This window comes from Gouania willdenowi, chromosome 3 (assembly GCF_900634775.1).
Source record: "Gouania willdenowi chromosome 3, fGouWil2.1, whole genome shotgun sequence".
Classification (NCBI taxonomy): Eukaryota; Metazoa; Chordata; class Actinopteri; order Blenniiformes; family Gobiesocidae; genus Gouania; species Gouania willdenowi.
This window is the reverse complement of record NC_041046.1, coordinates 9817321-9835292: the sequence shown is the minus strand read 5'-3', so window position 1 is coordinate 9835292 and position 17972 is coordinate 9817321. Positions and strand designations below refer to the sequence as shown.

Sequence of the window (17972 nt, the reverse complement as noted above, 5' to 3'; positions counted from 1 at the left end):
AAAATAGTAAAAATATAAACATTTATTTTAAAAACAATGTTGTTACATTGCCTAAAAGGTGCAATATGGAACTTTGGGTGTGTCGGAGAAGTGAACCTTTAATAAAGTATATTCTCATGACTTAATAAACAAACTTAACTCAGATGAAAATTGGATCCCTGCAACACTGAAGTTAGAAAGAATAGAAGTAATCAGTACTAAGAATTCCATGTACTGTAGAGAAAACATGTTTTACTAACATGCATGCTCTTCAAATGTAAACAAATCCCACTTCCCAGAAACTGTATAGATTACATTTTAAAGGTGAACAAATGGTGGAATACCAACCAGGTTTTTCCTAACTACGGTCATTTTCCAACTTTATTTCAGCTCCTATTGTTTGTTTTGCGCCGTTATGTTTGTCTTCTGATACCAAACCAACAATCACGCTGACGTAAGCAAGTAGCCAATTGTTGTATGACACGTCACAATATGGTGTTCGTGGGAAATGTAGGATTATGTAACACATATGATACTTAGATTATTAGGTAAAGTAATAGTCAAAAAAAAAGTATTTAAGCATAATTTTAGACTAGTAAATCAATAGACTACTTTATACAACTCAACTAGAGAGGAGCAGAATCTGAAGAAACAGATAAATTGCTTTTAAAGGTACCATGTATTATGTGAAACAGACAAAATACATTTAAATACATCAAACAGTATTTTGAATGGCCATTCAATGCATATGTAAAGTGTAATGTATGATAACTATGAAGAATATAAAGTTCTTGAGCACCCTGTTCTAAATCAAAATATAAAACGAATTATTCAAGATTACAATACTAATAAAGAAACGTCAAAGAATTCCTTGGATCAGTGGATTCTGATGTTCAATTGTCCACTTCATTCACACAAATGAACAGTTCATTGACCCAGGCAGGGATTTAGAGTCCAGAGGAAGGTTGTGTGCGTGTGTGAGAGCAAAAGTTCATGTGCTACAAGAGCCTCCTACCGCCAGGATTAAGCAGGAGGTGGGGTTCCTTGCTGGAAGACTCCGTGAGTTACAGGTTCTCCTGGATACAGTGGGTTTAATGCCTTTCCATAGCTCATCATCAATTATCTGGCCCGTGCAGAGAACAGGACTATGTAATACAAATATTTATCTGTGTACAGAATTCCTTAAATAATACAGGTTGTATTATAAATAAATTATATTCTATATATTTGTCAAATATTGTACAATATATTTCATTTCATGATTCTCAGATTAATAACTTATTCTCAATACAATTAACTATACAATTTAATCATCTAAATATGTAAATATTATTATATATATATATATATATATATATATAAAAGCAAGGGAGGTCTGTGTGTGTGTGGATGTGTGCGTGCGTGCATGTGTGTGTGTGGAGCAAATATCTCCCAGAGTGCAAGTTCGACCTGAAACTTGGTCAACGGGTTCTAAATACCCCAAGTGTATGTATCTGTTATTTTGGAGTAATTTGGTCATTTCAAAATGTTTATTTCTCACGTGTGTGAGAGAACCAACGGACGAGATTTGTGTCCAAGGTAGTCACACACACACACACACACACACACACACTTTGATCAGGAGCGCTTCACTATCGATCACCGTCTACGTGTGTGTGTGTGTAACGGACCACCATTTAGTCCGGTTACAGTCTGTGTCACGACACCCGTCCATTGGGTGGTAGTGATTGTAGTGTTGAGTCTAATCAGTAAACGGTGCTACATAGTGAAGCCCGCCTGATAATTACTACATCTTCACTCACGACACACCTGCCACTACACCTATTACTGAAAATAAATATGTTTGTTTAGTGAAAGTTAGGCAGGCACACCCACACACTAAACGACAACAAAAAATATGAAAATGACTCAAAATACACAAAACTAAATATATATATACTAAAATTACACAAAAGACAACACAGGAAAATACACCAAACGACAGCAAAAACATGAAAATGACTCAAAATACACTAAACTAAATGATCCCACGTGAATGCATACTTCCGACGGGCACTGTACTAGTCTACCTATAAAAGCAAGGAATGTCTGTGTGTGTGCGTGTCTGTGGAGCGAATATCTCCCCGACGCGATGTGAGTTCGACCTGAAACTTAGTCGACGGCTTCCAAATACCCCGTGTGTGTGCATTTGTTATTTTGGAGTAATGTGGTGTAGCAAAACGGTCAAAACATTAATTTTATAGTTACGGCTCCCTTGGTAAGAGCGCGGTATTAAGCGCGCTACTTCCGGTTCCGGGTTCATGACGTCACCGTGTCGCAGGTTGTTTGGGTTTAAAAAAAAAAAATGACTCGTGAATCACACTGCAATGGCCACAAAAACAATAATTATACAAAAAATGCAAGATACAAAAATACACATGACTCCAAAAAACATACATTACAGAAAAATACACCAAACAACAAACACATTTATCATGCACATGTCCCATAGAATTAAACCAGGAAAATGCACCCACAATTTTGTACCCGCAATTATACCCCTTATGCTCCCACATGAATGCATACCTCCGACGGGCCACTGCACTAGTTTAATATAATATCAAATAGCAGCTTGCGTTTAAAGTGCATTGGAACCATTAAGCACAATGTTTTGCTAAAAACAAACCACAACATAGCTTAATGATAACTCTGATCCACATTGAACATGATTACTAATATAATTATTTATTAAATTCCATTGACAACATGATTGAAAGGAAAATGAGAAGGTTGGCATAAACAGGTGATCACTATAAGACAGGCTGATGCCAACGCTAAGCAGTGACTTACCACTTTGCTCTGTTTCACATATTGAGCTTAATTAGATCACTTTCATGGTTTGTCACAACAGTTTAGCATTAACTGAAGTTAATCTACCTGTAGCAACAACATCCAAAGCGTATCTTGCGTGTGTTCGCCACTTCCGCACAAGATATGACTTCCTTATTGGTCGGGCAGAGTCACGTGACTGCACGCAACCCAGTTGCCAGATACATATTACGTTTAAAAAACACTAAACACACACAAAAACCCTGAAAGTTCTTGGTGGAAACAGCCCAATCTGCAACAATAACTTGTTGCCCTCGTTTCTGCAACCTTGCCAATTCCAAACAGATGCAGTGATAGTTGTTTTGTTCTTCACCCAGCCAAAATGGCTTGTAACGCTACAATAGTTAGGTAGGAAGTAATGTAGTTTATTGATCTTAGTCCAACTCTTCACATTTTAGTCAAAGTATTTAAATTGGCGTTTTTAGTTGTAAAATATCAGTGACTGCCCTCTATGGTTGAATGCAGGCTATTGGCTGAGGTTTAGATCAGTGATGTCGCCGCCTAAAACATCACATGATCTTGTTCTCAGTAGCAAAAATCAATTGTATTAGCTGGGTTTCAACCCATAGAGGGCAGTCACTGATATTTGAGGACTAAAAATTGTTTCTTGTCTGGTCAGGGACTACTCCTAAAAAAACCAAAAACGTTTATGTAATCATACTGTATAAACACTACCGGTCAAAAGTTTCAGAACACCAAACCTTTTCCAGTTTTTTTTACTGAAAATGATTCAGTTTATTGTATCATTGCACTCTGAAATGAAAGCATAGAACAAATAAACACTTTGAGTTGAAAAAGCAATCTTTATATTAATTTATAGACCAAAATGTATTCTAAAGTCTACAGTGTTCCAACACTGCTGTTATGCAGACAGAGGGCGTTGTTACCAAGAAAAGTTGGAATTAGTAGCACCAGCTTCCAAGGCTGATTCAACCTTCATTGCTGCACAACAGTTTTAAATTGTTAACCCACTTTGTGTTCCATGAAAAAGATTTATTTGTATAATTCTGAAATGTACATTATTTTTCAGTTTTGGGTAACCAAACCTTTTTTTTAACCTCTGGCTGTTCACTACTTATCTTTGTACTATTTCAAGCTATTCATTGGACTTGCACGAGTTGAATTGCAATAAATAACTGGAAAAATGAGGGTGTTCTAAAACTTTTGATCGGTAGTGTATATATCAACTACTATGGTGGGCTATGCTCATGGGGACCTGTCTCTGTTGTAGATTGGCTGTGACAAATCCATTGTTACTTAACGAAGACAAAAGGTATATCCTATACTTTGTGAAAGTGACGAAACACTATCTCAGATGTCGACACAAGTAACAAAAGCTTAAGATGAACCGTAGTCTTGAATAACGCCAGCCTCACTGAAGCTTTATAGCAGCTAATCGTGCTTAGACATGGCATCTGCAGGATAGTAAAGCCACAGTGAAAGCAGCATTACAGCTCATTCTTTCATCTGCACGATGTGATGGAAGATTTATGGAGTAAGGCAATTATGCAAAGGCTATAGCTCAGCGAGTGTCTTTTTTGGCTCTCCAGCTCTCTGTTTTTTTTGGTTTTCTTACCACACTGTTCACATTTTCTCACACACTTTAGACCAGTGGTTCTTAAACTTTTAGGCCCAAGTACCCCTGTCTCTTATTTCTGAATCCAAGTACCCCATTTGTCTGACTATTTTGCTTTAAAAACAACTATAGAGCATAATGATGGAATGAATGAGGTGATAACACACATTTTGTAAATAAGTGGAAAAAAACACCATTTAATGCAGTGGTTTTGAACCTTTTTTTGGATTGTGATCCCATTTTGATCCCAAGAATTTCGGGTGACCCCAAAGACATTTTTTCGAGAAATGGTTTTGGAGCTCATATTTTGTATTTATTTTTTTCACTGCATTTTAGTTGAACTAGATTCACAGAGTGAACGTATCAAAATACAGTTGTTTAAGATTGTTTTATTTTTTATTAAAAAAATTTCAGGCGAGCCCACATTACGTCCCCACCACAAGGTTAAAAAATACTGTTTTAGTGGCTCCTGAATAGATTTATTTATATAGATTTTACCCCCTGTAGTGCCATTGCGTACCGCCAGGGGTTTAGATAACCCTGTCTCAGTTTACATAACGTCATTTTATTTAGAAATGTTAACGGAGACGGGTACAAGAAATTATGTACAGTTACTGACATTTCCATCTATATATTTAAGCACAAATTGAGCCTAATTGTGCACCATTTTCATTTCATATATTTATATATACAGTATTTTTAAAAAGATACTCACCTAGACATGCAGAGATGAGGAATACATGAAACTGCTGATTAGGTTAGACTACAGGTCACCGTAGCATAATTTATGTTTCAAATGTACAGCTAAACAACAGCTGATGTCTCCAGTCTAGGGATTTTATACCATGTCTTAAATAGATGCAATTTCTTCTGCTGCCTTTGTTTGAAGTTGAATTGAAATCAAGCAAACATTTTGTTCAAAAAGTAATTTAATCTACATCTTTGGTAGATACTAGTTTTTTGTTTTGTATTGTTCGTATTCAGGTTAAATTGTAATTATTTAAGCTTTTATAAACATTTTTTGATTATACTGGATGGATAACTAATATTTTGAAACAGACACTTCTGTTAATAACCAAGCATTGGTTGTTTCAAGTTATTTGAGAGTACCGGTAGTTTCTTATCTTTTCTATACAATGTTGCTTAGAATGGTTCAATGAAAAATAGTGTTTCATGACAGATTGAAAAGCTTATTTTTAATGTTTTCATGGAATCAGTAAGCAGATGAATTTAAGTAGTTTTCGGCTTTAACTGACAGATGATCAATGAACAGCACCTCCACTAATCTTCTTTCTGTTTCTATTTCACTAATAAAGCTCTCTCCTAATATTCACGTGGGTTGTTCAGCGTTGGAGAAAACATCAATTATCATGTGTTACCAAGTAGGATGAGTCACCCCACTGTCCTCCATGTCAGCGATGACTAGCAGAGCTATGTAAATAATGCAGCTGTCGAGCTTCTTGCTGAGCTTCAGCCATGTTGTCCGACATGATGTGCATGTTGATGGATGCTATTCACTCCCATTCTCTCTTCTCCTGTGAAAACGAAAAAGGAGCTTTTTGTACAGCTTCACATTCAGAAAAGAGGCATCGTTCTCCTGGTTAAATACTTCTTTTTATGCAGTCTTAAACTTTTTTCTATTTTGTCTGCCATAAACTCTCTGATACGTGTGTGTGTGCAACCTCAATGGTTTCTGCATGGTGTCCATTTAAAGCTGTATATTGGTTTGCTCATTTAAAAGGCTGGACTCAGAATTAATTCTTAATAACATGCAGTCTTACGGTATGAAATTAACCTGAAATGTAACTCTACTTTACAAGCCATTTATAAAGGATTCTAGGGAAACGCATCATTTGGTGCAAAGCAAGAGAATACTCTATCAAGTATTCTCTTGATATCTATCGAGAAAAGACACCAAGGTGGCAAAGTCACTTGTGGAAAATGTCAAACAGACTTGTTTATGAACAGCCAACTGCACAATATCAACATTTGATTCTACTTGGCTTTTCCACTCATAAGGGACAGCACGTGTGAGTAGATTTAGCCATCGAGTATCGATTGGTCTCGGGAATAACTTTCTGATTCTCTCAGAATTGTTCAAATTTAAAAATTTTGTTTCCTACTTTGAATACCCAGTACCCCGACTGGAAGAAGAAGCCGCCAAACACCAACGAAGAAGAATCCACCGCAAGTGTTTGCATTACTGCACAACCATAAACAGTGTGCGGCGGCGCTCTAAAGTGTGGTTTCACAACTCGTCTCAGTGCAACACTTGTAAAAGTATTATATCATGCTTAAGGGGTTTCATGACAAACATGATGGACTAGTCAACTAGTCGATTAGTCGACTTTAGTGTTGTCTCTCGACTCTGTCTACGTGACGTCGACTAGTCGCAGTACCTGACTTTTGCCCAAGATGATGGTGCAACACAGCAAACGAGGGTCCTAGTACCCATTCACGGCAAGGCAGCACAACATCAAGCATTTCTCCTCAAACTGCAGCTGGTAGGCAGATACTACGGCTAATATACATGCTAACATTAGCTGTAGTGGTAACATGTATGTGTATTAAGCAGATCTGGAAAACATCAGCAGCACAGGATGGAGGCTCCGTTTGCGGGGGAAGATTGCTGTTGTGCCAAAGTCTGTGACCCGAATAAATCTGTGACCGCAGGTGGCAACAGTTCCAACCCCTGCGTCTTCTCGGTGAACATTTACTTGCCCTTAAACATGTTTGTAATTCTTCTCCAGCCTGCATTTACTTCACTCACCGGAGCACCATGTTTAAGGGGGAGTAAATAGCTCCTTAATAGCTACAAAGAGGTTTAGCACTCTTCTTCTCTACCGTCGTTCAACCCCTAATACATAACAATATACTTTGTGTACAATACATACATTCTACAATTGTCTCTTAAAAGAATTGGAGTTGGCAATCGTTACAAATCAGAATCGGAACCAAAATTGTTCAAATTCAAACCTCCTTCTCCTTCTCCTTCTCCTCCCATTGTCGAGTTGCAACCAACGGTGCATATTGCCAGATACTGTAAATGTTTTATTCCATCACTTTCAACATCTTCACATTCCATCCACGCATTGTATATACACTTCATGTTCTACTGACCATACATGTGAAGGATATCTTTAGCATGGCTTGTTTCAGGGCAGGAGCCTAATTTCACATGCTGGGTGGACCACACTTAGTATAAAAATATCATCAGTATCTTCTGTAATTTAAAATCATTAGCTTTTACTAACATATATGTCAAACAATAGCTGTTAGGAGGTCTAAAATAATGAAAAAGTTCCACAAATAGGGTTTACAAAGAAAAAAAATTAAGCATTTCATGTTTGTCCTTTGTTAGGACTAGGATAATCTTCACAAATTACAGCAATAAGAAGTTTATGCCTGACTTTCTTTTCTTTTCGTCTATTCTGATGAATCACAGACAATAGATTTTGGTTATATTCCTCACTGTCACCATGGCAACAAGAAAGACTGTTCTTCACTTCAGATTTGATTTTAAGACTCTGGTTGGCCTTGCTTAAAAATGTTAGCTTTTATTAGAGTAGATATGAAAATGAATTGTGGCTATATGTTTAAATGTAAATCTACTACTTACGTAATGCAGTACTTTGACTTTAATCAGTCATATAATAATGCAATTTTGAGTTTTAGTTAAAAAATGTATTTACAATCTGTTTCTTTTTTAAACCTATTTATATATAAACCTAGTTATATAATCATACTAAATTAAACTCCAATTCTGGTCGGTTTAGCTTAAGTAGTAACATATGGAGACGGATCCTGTTTTATGTTCCATTAAAAAATTATGATTGGCAACATTTGCTGAAATGACAACCTCTGAGGCCACCTGTTTGTTGTTTTAATATTTGTGATTTTAATGTAGCCCACAGCAGCTATTTTCTACCCACGTCCAACCATCACTTCTGTACAAACAAACCAGGTTTGCTTTAGGCAGCGGGAGCTGTTATTTACGTGATAAACTATTGTGAGGAATCACAGGCCATTACATTTTGCCCGTTTTAATTTTAACAAAAACAAACAAAATGAAGTACAGATCTGTTAGCCAACAATTATGTTGCCCCGAGCACCACAGCAGCTTTAATCTCTTCTGATTATCTGATATTTGTATTGGTTGCAACTCTGGTCCATTTTCCATTTCATCAAAACATTTAAAACCTGGCAAACCCATTCCATCATTATCAGCAATTATGAGTGTGTGAGCCCAGAATTGAGGAGCACCCTGGAACTGAGAGCACCAGGGGAGTTGTTTGAGTTCCTCTGCAGAGCTTGGAGTTAGGATGAGAACACATTAAAGGTAAGGGTCCACTGGGACTGTGGCTCTTAACTTCAGATATCAAAATATTTGTGGCATTTATTTGAGTTTTCCTTTGATTAAATTGCGAGACGTTTGAGGACAAAGTGTGCGGAAGTAGGTGTGTTTTTGTGGTTTAAATACAGGCACTCACTTATACTTTCTCTTTCGACATTTATTTCCATTTCAGCGGGTTGTTGGACACATGGCAATGTTGTGTTGACGTACTGCACGGGAAATAGCCTACTCTTCCACTCCCTCACAGTCACAATGATGCGTTTAGGTAACGAAACATGGTGCAGTTTGATTTTACATAATTGGTACCAGGTATTACCGAAGGAATTCGGTCGGTACCTTAAAAAAGCACAGAATTCGGCACCCATCCCTACTGACAGTTTAAAGGAATCCTAAACCCTGAAATTCAGCTTTTGTTGTTTGCTTGGTAATCTGTAAATTACAGTTAATTATCCAACTCCAAATAAAAATAGGAAAGTGAACAATGCTGTGTTGTTGAAGCTAATTGGACACAGTGTTGCTGCTGCTGGGAGTCAGACATTCTATGGGGAATGGAGGCGGTGGTGAAAGGCTCCAACATGTCAAAGTTTGCAGAAAATTTTCTTTAGATTAACCTGCTTTTATCCAGAATAAAAAAAAAGAACGACAAGAAGGTACAATGTGCAGCCAACATTTAAACATGAATAATAAGCACAATATATTCTACAACTTCACATCTCACCCTCACTGTAAAACAATCTATTCTCCCCACCCGTTCTATTTCCTACCATGAGTCTCTGCTCCCTGCTCCCTTTCCCCTCCCCCTTCCTCTCCACTCAGGTGTAACACTGCTCTCCCTTTTTATATCCTCCCTATAATAAAAGATTTCTTACCCTTCCTTAGGGAGGGCTGGTGATGGTCACAATTAAGCAATAAAATAAATCAATTTATTTTATTGCAATAACAAAACATGCATTGCTGTCTCATAATGACTGCACTTCTTGTAGTGTTGACCTTTGACAGCATGTGCAGACAAGAAGAAAAAAAAGATAAAATAAACATGAATGTTTGTAAGGTTTGTTTTTGGGGGATTCATCCTAGTAGGTTCAACAGTTTATGCTTGACACTTCCTTCTACCGATATTGACCCAGAGAAGTTTAGATTAGATTCAGAAATCATGCACAATATAATAAATCTAGGATTCTTCAAAGTTTTAGAAGTGAGGATATTTGCTTATGGCTAAAAAAGAAAGGAAGTCATGAGTGCTCCCAGATGCTGAAGGTATCATCCATATTTTATACCAAATAGCTACTTCAGACCCGTTTTAGAGAATTGAAATTGAACACATTTGACAGGTTGGATTTAGCATCTCTTAATAAAATGTGTTATTTAAATATTCATATATTGTGCACGCTGGATCATCAGGATCTCTGTAGCAAAAGTATCCAGAGCCAAGTCAGTGAAACTACTGAGTTTCTGTTTCTGTCAGTCCAATCCTAATGTCTTATGAATGAATTGTGCAGTAGGTTTACTTTAACACCATGGTTTACACTGTAGTACAAATTAAGACTCACATGGTCAACTTATGATTTTTTTTCTTGAAGAAATTATGGAATTATCCATATATTAAAGGGGACATATCATGGTTTTAAATCCTTCCTTTTTACATATAAATCATACAGTTATGGTCTATATAAAGCGGAACTGCAATGCTTGGGTCTGAATTCCTCATTATTATTGCTCCACAGGCCCCTTTTCTACCCCTTTTCTGATGTGCTTCTGAGAGCAACTCGTTTTAGCGCCAAGCTAACGTCAGGAAATGCATTTTCATACAGTCTTTTCAAAGACAAAAATGGCAAAATTAAATGACTAATGAAAACTTTAGACTTAAATTAAATCACGTAGGCCATATCATCAAGGATCTAAAACGAGCACACAGTGCTAACATATGAAGACGGTGCAACTGCTAATGCTAACAAAACAATGACAGGGACGTCTTATCATCACACTTTTTAGCGTTATTTACAGCTTACCGAAGTGCTCTGTTCATCGTCTCCAAAGATAGAAGGAATTGAACCCTCAATCAGACAAAGTCTTTCGGCAAATCCTTCTTTATACTGGCGGAGGTTGCTGAAGCAGTCATCCTTGAAGTGCTTCACACACACAAAAATGACCTTACCCACAGATGTGGGTACATTTCCGTGAAAAATAAAACTCAACCAGGCACTTCGAAAAGGTTCTGATGCTGGGAGACGTTGTAATGAAGCGTGTGGGTTACTACATCCAATAACCAAACATTTTGACTTAACCTCTCGTAACTTCGGCATCCTTTAGCTTGGACTACAAAATAAAAGCGAGAAATAAAAGTGTTGGACCTGGAGTTGATATACTAATTTGGCAGTTCCGCTGCAAATACTGTGATGTAATAGTTCAAAAAACGTAATAGAGAATAGAAAAATCGAAACAGATTGAAAAATATGAGCAAAACAGAATATAAAGATATCAACGGAGCACCTGAAGAGACTAATTTGATTTTTTCTGTACTTCTAAGCACTCTAAATATACAACAAAATGCATTTAAGGGCTAAAAAAGTGGATTTAGCATGATATGTTTGTGACGATAAATCATAAACGATAAAATATTGCACATTCCTACTTATTAGTATTAATCAATGTTCTGTCTGTAAGTATAGATACAGTAATAACCAATCGTTAAATAGATAAATATTAGATAAAAATAACTTCAAACTGAAACAACAAAAACAAATCTGAGTCACAAATAGAGCTAAACATGCAAGTTTGCCTTTTACAGCAAACAGTAAGCAAATGAAGCAGAGGGTTAAGAACATAATCCTTTTCCCAACATATCATGATTTTGTTTCTGTAACTAGTTAACTAGTGCTTATTTTCCTTACACTAGTAAGTTAGTTCACTTTTACCATCTCTAGTTCATTAGTGCTGCTGCAAATGGCTTTATGAGTAGATACAACTTAATTCTACGAGTTCACTAGTAAACATATTGGGTTCATCTAGTTCACTAGTAAGGACAAAAAAATACTTAATCTTGTGAGCATGCTTACTAGTTCACTAGTTTACATCTTGTTTTTTTTTTTTTGCTAGTGAACTTTTTAGCTTTCAAGTGACATACAATTGTATCATTAGTAAGAATGCATTGATTGATCGGCCGGCCATAGAATTGGACATCAATAAAAACCTGACAATAATGTACAGGTAACTGCACTAAGTATGTGAGAACAACTTATCTGCACGAATGTTAATTCTTGTCATTATCCGTTTACTTTTAGGACCTTTTATCCATTCAGCTGTTGCAAGTTATTTTTAGATTGATATTTTTACATTGAAATATTCACAAAGCTGCTGCATTTGTACATTTTTTTTTCTGTTTGCACTAAAAGGAAACTTAAAACTCAGGACACTTTATGGGTGGTTTAAGACATTTTGTTAGTTTGTCCTGCAGATTATGATTTTACCATCTACTCAAACCTGGTGAATTGCTTTATTTGTAAAACCAAAATACTGTTGTGCACTTTATTTTTGGCAAAGAGCTCCAAACAGGTCTGCAGTGTAACCTGTTGCACAAGGTTAGTTTGATTTTAAAAAGAGGAAAAACAAAAGGAACTGATATATGTTAGTATTTTGGACCGCAATGTTCTAAACTTTTAATTTATATTTCAGATAACTACCTCATGTGCAGTTAAAACAACAAGTTTATATTGTTTCATGGGGATTTTTCAATGTTTTACAATAAAATAAGATTGAAACATTTGAGGTGTATGCTGTCAGTTATAAAAAAAAAAAAATTTGGGATTGGCCAAAATCGTAATCGGCAGGTCAGGTTTTTTAAAAATCAATAATTGGCCAGAAAGTCGGTGCGCACCCTTTTTTCCCCCCTACACTAGTAAGTTAGTACACACTTTTACCATCACTAGTTCATGCTGCAAATTGATTTACTAGTTCACTAGTAAACATGATAGATCCACCTAGTTTACTAGCAACTGGGGGTTTCCACTGCATACGTCTCCGCTGCGTTATGACGTTTTGGTGATGTAGTTACTTGAAATATATTCTGAAGTGTTTTATTTTGAAAAGTAACCGGATATTTTATTGAAGAGTACGTGCTTAATTTCCTGTTTAGCTTAATTTGCTCTGTACTGATTGATGCGTTGTGCTCCGGTGTCCGCCAGAAATAGAAGCCCTGCGTTCATCTGGCGGAGGGCACCAGACTGCCGCAACTGGGAACGAGCAGACATGCACCACAGCGGACCCGGTGGAAATTAACACATAGACTAAAGTGGAAACATATCAGCTGCGGTGGCACGGTGGAGACGTAACGCAGCGCAGCCGCATCCAGTGGAAATTGGGGGTCAGGGCGAAAAAGGTTTTTGCAGCTCACCAGTGAATTAGTTTGTATTTTTGACTTCCTCGATATAAAGTCTAATGCGCGGTCACATTACAGTTCTCTGCTATCTCCTTCCTCGCCTCACGGAGCACATCCATTGCACATGTGCGCAAATGTGTCCCCTCGTGCAAAATGTGGCCCCCCCCATTGAAGATGATGCCCTACGCACAGCACGTGCTCTGCCTCAGTGGTAGTCACAGTCATGTAAAACGTCTGAGTATTGAAGTTTTAACCATAAAACACCTCATTGAGCACCACCTGCTCGTCAGTGACTATTATGACTTTTTGAACAAAGTCAAAAAGCCTTTTTGACTTTGTTCACCCTTAATCACTGAAAACTTCCACAAGTTTCCCCCTCACATATTTTGTTAGACTTTATTACACAATAGCTGGGATGTAACTCAAGGTCTCTGTATGCATATACTATTCAATGTCAATGAAACCGTCAAGGAGAAACAACAAACACACGTTAGACATTTGTTGTTGCCGCAGCACTTCTGAAAGTTAAACCAATGCTGTGGCTTGTGGGAGACGTGGACAGAAAACCTTGGTAGGATATCAGTCAAAGTGCCCACTTGCTGCAGCAGCTGTCTACGTTTAACATTGTGAACCCATGAGGCTACTATTATTTATTTATTTTTTTTCAGAGGTAGCCGTCACCTGTCAAGCATCACTAATGTGTTTATTGTTTCCTGGAAAGATCAGCTTGTTCCCCTCCGGTTGTCAAACACAAGAGACACAGAGTGTGTGTCAAATGTGCAGATTCCTGTGCGGCTGAAGTGCGACACTCTGGAAATACATCATGTTGCTGACAAATGTCCTCAGTTTCTGGTTCAGCCTGATATACAAGGTGGGAATATAAAACGCGTTCCCCTTTCTGTTGTTTTTCTGAACACATTTTGTTTTGTGTGTTTATGACATTTAGCACGTCATTTATACATTATTTCTCCCTTACAATGAGATTGAATGCAGATCTTTTTGCAGTTTGTACGTATTTTTATTTTGTTTTGTGTTCTTTGGTGGCCATTGTGGATGTCAATGTTCACTTTTATTTGCGTGCTTTAATTCCCCTTTATTCAGAATAAAAGTTAAATTGGAATTAGGTGGCTGATTTGTTTCGATTTTAATTCTGAATTAAATAATTCCTCGATCTTGTAAATGCTGAATTCCGCTTTAAGCTAATTCCCGTCATTCTGCGCATGCTCGTCCAGTCGCAACGACAAAGATGCAATCAAAATAAAAGTGAAAACAGTTCTCATGTGTGGTCTTCTATGTTGTAGCCGACAATAAAAGGTTTGTTGTGTGTTTTTTCCTGATGGACGTGAATATGTCACTTTCTCCCCTTGTCCAATCGGAACTCTTCGCAACTAGGGTTGGGCATTGTTTGGATTTTAACGATTCTGATTCCGATTCTCAATTTTGATTCCCGATCTAAATGATTCTCGATTCCGATTCTTTGAGTTGTGCAGGTCAACAGGTCATTTTTATTAATTCACTTAGTTGATACAGTTTAATTTGGCTGCGGAACTGTAACTAGAGGATTCAATTACAAAGGTTTCCATCTGTAACTGTAAAACTTAAACTTGCTGAAATAACACTACAAACAAGTTTGCAGCAGTTTCAACAACAAAGAGCTGCAGCCCAGGTAGATGTAAAACTAAATAAAACAAACTCAAACCCTGGAGCAGTGATGTGACAAATCAATCAACAGTTCTTGTTGAGAAAGATTAAGTTTATTTTGGTCGTTCTGTACTTGCGCGACTTGCTGCGATGACTCGCTGGTGACGACATAATCCAAGATGGGGGTGGCCCGGACTCCAGCCAACACTATTTATTAAGAGTCTCAAAAGACATGGATATAATGAAAAGAGTGAATGGACGGAAGCATAAACATGCAGACTTTTCACACGGGCACACACAGACTTATTAAACACACACAGACCTCAGTAAATGCTGTAAACAGAACAGGCCTCACTGGATGGCTGGCAATCGGACCCGGAGGCGGAGTTAATGCGTCCCCATATTGCATTCACAGGCTGTAATACTGTATCACCAAGTTTATAATTTTACCAGTTGTTAGAGCAACTATTTATTCCTGGTGATTGTTTTCTGGAGTTTTACTGGGCTTTTTACCGGTGATTAGTTCTTATCTCCCTTCTGCTCCACGGTCCAAACTGAAACCATAGCCAGACAGACAGACAGACAGACAGACAGACAGACAGACAGACAGACAGACACACTGCAATCGCTACAGTCACGTTCTGAACGCACCTTATACAAACTCCACATAGACAAACAGAGCAAGCCGCAGAAACAAACTAGTGCGGGCATTTAGGAATCGAAAAAAAGAATCGAAATGCAAACATCTTGGTAACGGTTCCGGAACCGGACGTTAGGAAACGGTTCCTATTAGGAAATAGGAAGTTTCTATTTAGAACCGATTCTCTGTGACCAACCCTATTCCCAACCCCCAGACCTAAAGCGGAATTAATCAAAGGTGAATAAACGTGTTTTCCATGTAAACTTCAATTCAGAATTTCTATTTTCTATTTCTATTGCACATTTTAATTCGGAAAAATGTAATTCGGAATAATTAATTCCCAATTTTAAAAAAAAAAAAAAACATGTAACTGGCCATTGAGGCTGTCTTATCTGTAATTTGTTTGCACCTTTTCTGCAACATTATTTTGAACTCAAAGCATTGCAAATGTTAACCCAGGCTGTGATTCAGAGGTCTGCAAAGCCAAAAACCCAACCCTGTTCTTCCTCTTTCTGTAAACTCATTAATGGTATGTTTGGAGGCTGATGTGAAACACGTTGCAGCCAACTGCCAAACCTTCATGCCTGGCTGGATTAGATTTGGCCTCATAAAAGCATTTCAGTATAATGTAGTGTGTGTTTGTGTGTTCCACAAAGAGAAAGAGTGAGTGTGTGTATTTGTTACTTAAATGAAAACTGGAAGAAAAATAGCAAACAAATAACATATTGCACAACCTTGAGCGCTCCCCGCTCACTTCTAACACTCTGACTGAAAGTAATTGGTTGACACTGCAGACTTGTGTGAGCTTTTTTCTATGGACTATTGCATATCACATCTCAGTGAGAGAATAACACAAAAAAAAGACAAAAGTGGAAGAAATTTAACAAGAGCCTCATGAGACTTTGTTTTGACATTTCACTAAACCTGAGACAGCTGATGTTTATTGATTCACTCTCAAAGATAGAATCACAAAGGTGTTCCTCCTCAGTCCTCGTGTGTAATGTGGGAATAAAACATCTCTCCTAACCAATCATGGCCGACTTATCTACGTCTGTTCTTGGAAGTGTTAAGAATGCAGACATTCCTGTTAGCAGCCCTAAAGGGAAAACTGGTCTTGATTGTTGATTTCAAACGTTTAGATATTTTCTGTTCAGTGGTTCTCAGAGATTTCCCTAATGTCCTAAATGAAGGACACTTTGGCGCCTCCGTATACTTTTTAGTCTGCACAGAGTACAGAAGACTTTTATTTCTTTTTCATATATATAAGCCCCAAAAATGTGTAAACGCTTGCATTATTTTCACAGTTCAGTTTGTCTTCAGGGCAAACTTAGATGTGTGAACATTGGTCGATTCAGGGCGTTTTTATGAAGCCACTGTGGAACCTTTAAACACTGCATTAATTAATACACTCTCACTTTTTTATTTAACAATGTATTTGTTGAAGGGCGCACGGTGGCTTAGTGGTTAGCACGTCCGCCTCACAGCAAGAAGGTCCTGGGTTTAAGCCCTGGGGTGGACTTGGGTCCTTTCTGTGTGGAGTTTGCATGTTCTCCCCGTGCTGCGTGGGTTTCCTCCGGGTACTCCGGCTTCCTCCCACAATCCAAAAACATGACTGTAAGGTTGATTGGAGTCTCTAAATTGCCCATAGGAGTGAATGAGAAAGTGAATGGTTGTCTGTGTCTGTGTTGCCCTGTGATGGACTGGCGCCCTGTCCAGGGTGTACCCCTGCCCAGCGTGCTATGAGAGCCGGAGATTGGCACAGGCAGACCCCCGCGACCCTGTTAAACGGGAATAAGCAGGTATGAAAATGGATGGATGTATTTGTTATTTCACATCAGATATTATGTTTTGACTGTTTCACAGAGGCCTGACATGTTAAAGTTTCATTTATTCAGAAAGCGTTTTTCTGGCAATTTATTTTGATCTCCTGACATGTTTCGACTGCCAACTGTCAGACTTCCCCAGAGGCGTCTGCTGATCGCTTTGATGTGTGATCTTGAGCATTGATCACATCAAATGTGTCTGTGTGTATTTACAAACATTAATACTATTTAATCAGGTTTATGACTGACAGGGAGATTTTTAAAAACATTATTGTTATTATTTAATGTTTTTATTACAGATTTTAAATGTTTTACAGCTGATTTTAATGTTCTTATTGATTTTTAAACTGTTAATTGTTTTCTGTTGCACTTTTTGATCATGTAAAGCACATTGAATTGCCTTGTGTATATTGCACTATACACATAATTTTGACTTGCCTTATAAATGACGAATGATTTTTATTGACTTTTGATGACTTATTACACATTATTTTAATCATTTAATTGACTAAAACTAGACTATAACTGAGATAGTCCTGTTGACAAAATTTTGACTAAAACTATATTATATTTTAGTCAAACGACTATGACAGGGTTCCTGCAGATCCTTAAAAAGTCTTAAAAGGCTATACATTCTTGGATCTAAAAAAAAAGGCCCTAATTGTTATTAAAATGTCTTCAATCAATATTTCAAAAGTCTTGAATTTTAATACATG

At 37.4% G+C, this 17972-nt stretch overlaps 1 protein-coding gene across 4 annotated transcripts in view; it reads left to right on the top strand.

The window, feature by feature from the left end:
* The window catches only part of ntrk3b (neurotrophic tyrosine kinase, receptor, type 3b), a 497810-nt gene that overhangs the window by 78352 nt on the left and 401486 nt on the right, over positions 1 to 17972 (top strand). The window lies entirely within an intron of this gene.